The 6,527-nt window shown below is 40.7% G+C and overlaps 1 protein-coding gene across 1 annotated transcript in view; it reads right to left on the bottom strand.

Annotated features, from left to right (window-relative positions):
• Positions 1–6,527, bottom strand: part of CCDC93 (coiled-coil domain containing 93) — a 249,195-nt gene that overhangs the window by 130,037 nt on the left and 112,631 nt on the right. The gene's annotated exons all lie outside the window — the stretch shown is intronic.

Below are 6,527 nucleotides of genomic sequence, written 5' to 3'. Positions count from 1 at the left end.
GTAAAATAAAAATAAAAAATGGATCCCTCTTCTTTCTTTCTGAAAAGCAGCAGGATAATTATTTCTGATAGTTTTTGTTTTCCAAAGTGTGGTTAGCTGTTCTGTGGCTTTGAGAGACTGTTGGAATTTTAAATCTGAGATAAAGACACTGAAGCCTTGTTGCCTAAACCTACTTCTCCACATTATTTCAGTATCTTTGGATATGATTCCTCCATAATTAACACCAACTAAGCTAAAACATTGGTGAAAATGGTATAAATACCACAAAGTCAATATATGCCAGAATATATTTATAGTCATATAAAAGTAACACTAACACAAATATAAATCTATAATACGACACACTGCCATCTGACTTTATTAATAAGGTTTATAAGATAACTATATAATTTTAATTGTTGCTACGACACCTATTCACACTTGCTTCCACCCATCAAGTTATTAAACAATTGATCATAAGGCAAACCCCCCCCCCCTATAATCATGATTACAGATTATGAAATACAGGTTCAGATTACCTTGAAGTATCATACTACAGGGGGGTGGAAAATAGTCATGGGAATTGACCCATTAAAGATCTAGAAGGATTCAATAGGTCATGAATGGCATATGGCCATATTTAAATTGTGTTTCTGTGCAGCAGTATATTCTGGTGACAAGGATACCTAATACTACTGTAAAGTCATGAATTCTCGGGGGTAGAAGCTGTTCATAGTTAAAAGTTTTCCTCATGAAACCTCTAAGTTTGAGATAGTGTGTAATAAATTATGGTCAAGCAAGAATCATCATCTCGGGATCAGAGTATCTGGCCTGTATCTATTGGCAAATAAATGTTTCTTAACATTATTCTCTTTCTGTGGTATTTTTTATGATGATATTGGGGGTGGGAAATCTTTTATGATTCCATAGGGGAGAATGTTAAGGACAGCTGTCTAAAAATAGAGTAGTAATTAAAATGTTTCACACCTTTATTGTTCACACTATAGAAGGAATTATAGAATTTATGAATTTATGTCTGTTGAACCAATTTAGAATTTGTTTAAAAACATTTGTAAATTTAAAGCAAAGAGTCTATGGAGAGGGGCGGCATACAAATCTAATAAATAAATAAATAAATAATAATAATAATAATAATAATAATAATAATAATAATGTCCAAAGTACGAGGGTCACTCAGAAAGTAATGCACCACATTTTTTCTCAGCCTACAGTAATGGTACAAATGCGAAACTTTAGACATACAGTACATTATTTGAATTGTCAGGTGTGCGTGTGTAAATTTTGTGTCTCTTCAGACAGTGTAGCTGCAGCAGTGTTTCGAAATGGCGTCTGTAAGTGATGTACCTTACAAGCAGCATATCGTCATTGAATTTCTCACTGCAGAGAAAGAAACTTGGGAACATTCACAAACGTTTGTGTACAGTTTATGGAGAATCTGCAACCGACAGAAGTACGATTAGTCGCTGGGCACAGCTGAGGATGATGAAGAGGTTATTCGCACAGTGCAGAAATGGCTCCTTGACGAGAACAAGGAGTGGTACCGACAAGGCATACAGACCCTTGTGTCTTGCTGGAGGAAGGCCATAGGACAGGACGGAGTTTACATGGAAAAATAGGGAGTATAGAAGAAACATCATTCTTTCTTGTCTGTGAGTTTCATTGTGTTCAATAAATAATTGTTGAAGAAAGAAAATGTGGTGCGTTACTTTCTGGATGACGCTCATATGTACCCAAAGAAGTGTAAAGTGCAGTAATCCTTGGTCCACAAACTGAGGAGTGGATAAAAGAGCTTTATTAAATTGGGTGAGGGGTTGGAACAAAAACCATATACTTTATTAGCTTGACTTAATGATCGGGCAAGACACAGAGGATATAAATACCATACATCTTTTTATTGAAAAAGTGTCATGCAAGTGAACTTCCATTCCAAAGTTTGTTAAGAAGTGTCCAGAACATTTGCATTATCAAGGACATGGACAGTGTGATTCCAGCAGATATCCAGGAGATAGGAGTAATTATTCAGTCATAGTGAATCAGGAGAAAGGACAGAGAGAGCAGAGAGAGAGAATCATGCTTTCTGGCTCCCAATTATGGCAATTTGCAACACTACCTCTTAAAGCTATAGTACTTACATACATATAACCATTCATTGTTCGCTTGTTTATATATTGCAAACCCAACTGTCTTATATATAGTACAGTAATACCTCGTCTTACAAACCTAATTGGTTCCAGGGGGAGGTTCGTAAGACGAAAAGTTCGTAAGACGAAACATTGTTTCCCATAGGAAACAATGTAAAATCAATCCGTGCAATGAAAAAAAACCCGCAAAAAACCCGCCGCTGCCCGGCTGTCACCTTTTGAAACAACCGGGGGGCTTCCCAGCGTCCTCTTGAACCCGAACGGCAAACCCGAACTTCCGGGTTCGGCGTTCGGGAGGCCGCCGAGAAGCTCCCCGGCTGTTTTAAAAGGTGACAGCTGGGCGGTGGGGCTTCCCAGCGGTCTCCTGAACATTGAACCCGGAAGTTCGGCAAAAGTTTGGGTTCGGGAGGCCGCTGGGAAGCCCCGCCGCCCGGCTGTCACCTTTTAAAACAGCCAGGGGACTTCTCGGCGGCCTCCCGAACGCTGAACCCGGAAGTTTTAGGATCCCCCCCCCCCCAAATCTGGAATTATTTCTTGATTTTTCTGTTCTGTTTTGATGATAGTGGGGAGCATTGAGCCGGGGTGGCGCAGCAGGTAGAATGCTGTACTGCAGGCCACTGAAGCTGACTGTAGATCTGTAGGTCAGCGGTTCAAATCTCATCACCGGCTCAAGGTTGACTCAGTCTTCCATCCTTCCGAGGTGGGTAAAATGAAGACCCAGATTGTGGGGGCAATATGCTAGCTCTGTTAAAAAGTGCTATTGCTAACATGTTGTAAGCTTCCCTGAGTCTAAGGAGAAGGGCGGCATAAAAATTGAATAAATAAATAAATTGGTTCTTTCCAGCTTGAATTCCTTTAACATATGAGTCCAGGCTTGGGGGGAGGGGAGGGGTTGACAGTTTTCATGGATCTTTAGAAAATTAAAAACAGTATAGAGCAAGTTAAATTAATTTATAGGGTTGCCAAATGTTTTGAAGTAGGGCTTTGATTTGACAAAACTGGGAATGAATCACCGTTCTGAAGGAGCTTCACCAAGCGAGAAGCTTTGAAGTGCTGAATAGAATTAAGTGGCTTAGAAGTCTTTCATAATGCTTTACAGATTGTGACTTTTTTTCCTGGATACTCCTGTATTTGCTGTACACAATATATAGTATTGCAACTTCACTTCTTGGTATAAGGAACTGTGGCGGTGGGATGATGGGTTCTTTGATACTGACAATAATAAGACAATGAGTTTTATCATCACATTAAATTTTCTGCCTATCAGAATCCTTGGGGGGGGGGGGGAAGCAAGGTGAACACTACTTTGTTTCTTATTTATTTTTTCACCTCTCAACTTCTTTAATGTAGCCAGCCCAAAGTCTTATGCTCTTACTCTCCTGAGCTAATAGGACATTATAGTGTTATTGTCCATCAAGCTCAGTTCAGCTCTCAATACCCAGAATATGAACGCAAGGCTAACAAGTCCAAGATGTTTCTCTTCAATCCCACCTCAACTTTGGATTCTGAAACTCAAGGGACAGGTTACTGTATCTTTCAGAGTATAAGATAACCTTGGTTTTTTGGGGAGGAAAATAGGGAAAAGAAACTGCTTATCAGATATTCATCTGGCTAGCATCCTTAATCTGATCTGCTTCAGCACATTATTTTGTCCCCTTATCAGGACTTTAAAAAAAATCTTACTCAGAGAGAGAAACAATGAAAGAGCTTGCAAGCCAGTAAGAGCTGGGAAAATCATTAGCACCTGATTAGGGATGGAAAGCCCTTCATGGCATTGGACCAGAATATCTCCGAGACCGCCTCCTGCCGCACGAATCCCAGCGACCGATTAGGTCCCACAGAGTGGGCCTTCTCCGGGTCCCGTCAACTAAACAATGTCGGTTGGCGGGCCCCAGGGGGAGAGCCTTCTCTGTGGCGGCACCGGCCCTCTGGAACCAACTCCCCCCGGAGATTAGGACTGCCCCTACTCTTCCTGCCTTCCGTAAACTCCTTAAAACCCACCTTTGCCGTCAGGCATGGGGGAACTGAAACATCTCCCCCTGGGCATGTTTAATTTATGCATGGTATGTCTGTGTGTGTGTCTGTTAGCATATGGTTTTTTTAAAAATATTTAAATATTTTTAAATTTGTCTGTTTACTTATGATTTGTTTCTACATGTTGTGAGCCGCCCCGAGTCTTCGGAGAGGGGCGGCATACAAATCTAAGTAATAAATAAAGAAATAAAGAAAGAAATATTCGGAGCAAGTAGAGCAATGAAAAAAACCTGCAAAGACTTAGGGCTTGGAAAACTTTCTTCCCAGAGAGTAACAATGAAAGACTGCAAGCTAAGAGCTGAGAAGATGATTAGCACCAAGTTAGGGCTGGGGAAAAAAGCTTCAAAACAAATACATTCAGAGTATGAGACGCACCTGAATTTTCAACTTCTTTTAGGGAGGAAAAAGGTGTGTCTTATACTCCAAAAATATGGTATATTTACTGTCCATTACACTAATACAATCATAGGCCTATATACCGTTTTGATGAATAGGACTTGGAAAGTCTATATGGTCTAGGCCATAGGTAGGCAAAGTTGGCTCTTCTGTGACTTGTGGACTTCAACTTCCAGAATTCCTGAGCCAATCATGGTAGATGAGGAATTCTGGGAGTTGAAGACCACATATAGAAGAGCCAATTTTGCCTACCCCTGGTCTAGGACTCCGTTTTTGACTGTGAAGAAGCTGCTCCAGATTATACCTGGAGGGGGAACTACTATTATCAAAAGGCTATTTCTTGGGTGTGACACAATGGTGGGTTCCACTTACCTTTGCCAAAGGTAAGTGCAACCCACCCCTTGCTTCAGGCAAACGAATAAGGGTAAGTATAAATCCAGGGTGGTCAATATGGCCCCTTTTCAAGCAGCAGCAGAGGAAAAGATCTCAGCTCCCTGGCCCACGAATGTTTGTATGATTGTTGTTTGAACGGTATGACTGATTTTTAACACAGCTGGGATTTTTAGATTGTCTAATTTTAATTTAATTGGATTTAGCTATTGTAATTGTTGTTTTTATATGTTGTAAGCTGCCCCAGTCCTTGGAGAGGGGCAGCATATAAATCCAATAAATAAACTTCCAAACAGGGAACAATTCAGAAATAGTTTCCCCAAAAAGATGGTGGCGCCCACAGACCAGCACTGACCAAACCGGATCGGTGACAACATTGTGACATCACCAGCGGGAGGAACCCCCATCCCTGGTGTAACACGAGAATGGCTGATGCCTTGCTTTGGCCCCTGCCGCTTTGTAAATTGGGCTTATTTACTTAAATAATATAGAACAGTAGAATAATAATAGAATGGTTAGAATAGTCAAACTAAGGAGGAAATTTCCTGACAGAACAATTAATCTACAGAACAGCTTGACTCCATAAATTATGGGTGTTTTATCATTGGAGATCAGACAGCCATTTGATTGAAATGGAATAGGATTTCCTGCCAGATTGGACTATAAGACCTCTGAGGTTCCTTCCAGCCCAATGATTCTACCTTCTGTATTCTAAGAATCTGTGGAATGTCAGCTTTAGTAGATGCCAAGCCAAGGAATCACCTGAGGTTGATCAAAAAGAGGCACCATCAAAACAGCTGGAGCTGCCAGATGCCTTCAGACTTGATAAGTAGAGCGAGCAAAGACATTCAGTGTGGCTCCTTGCCAAGCAAAGGGAGTAACTTTTAATTAAAGGAAGCTGGCTGCAGCCTGATTTAAGAGGTAGCCCTGACCCATGCTTCTCAAGATCAAGTGTATGATTGATCACCTGCTATGTCATTTTTGTGAATTCTGTTCCTGTAAAACCCAGGAATCTCTGACCTTTAGATTGATGCTCTGAATTTGAGACTGGATTTTGACTTCTGTGTGTTCCTGTTGAAAGCAAAACTTAATCAGGCAAGTTTCCCAACCCCCACCCCAAGGCAAGAAGCTCTGGATTTACATTCCTTGCCCAGCTTTATCTATTTGGCCTTGAGTAAATTGCTGTTCTTGTCTACTAACTGTGTGTGAGACAGTTTGAGACTTGATACAAGACATAAATTCCTCTTGTTCTGTTCCAGACATTTTCTTTCTGCTGTGATCTATCTCCCTGTGCCAATCTGCTTCAACTGCTAATTAACTAACATAGAATATTAACAAGTCACATCTCTGACACATCTGAGTTCAACTAATACAAGGCGTTTCCTCCAGGGACACAGATTACTGATCAGCTGAGTCAACCCTCTTGGCATCACAGAAGACTCAAGTAGCAAAGTAGCAAAAAACTCTCAAATACTAAAAAAGGAGACATTCTTCTCTATCACACCATTCCTGAAAAGTGCTTGAAAAGTTACAGCTGACTTTACCTTTGAAAAGTTCAAACCATTC

This window comes from Erythrolamprus reginae, chromosome 1, assembly GCF_031021105.1.
Source record: "Erythrolamprus reginae isolate rEryReg1 chromosome 1, rEryReg1.hap1, whole genome shotgun sequence".
Taxonomy (NCBI): Eukaryota; Metazoa; Chordata; class Lepidosauria; order Squamata; family Dipsadidae; genus Erythrolamprus; species Erythrolamprus reginae.
The sequence above is the reverse complement of the archived record's forward strand: the minus strand, read 5'-3'. Positions and strand labels throughout refer to the sequence as shown.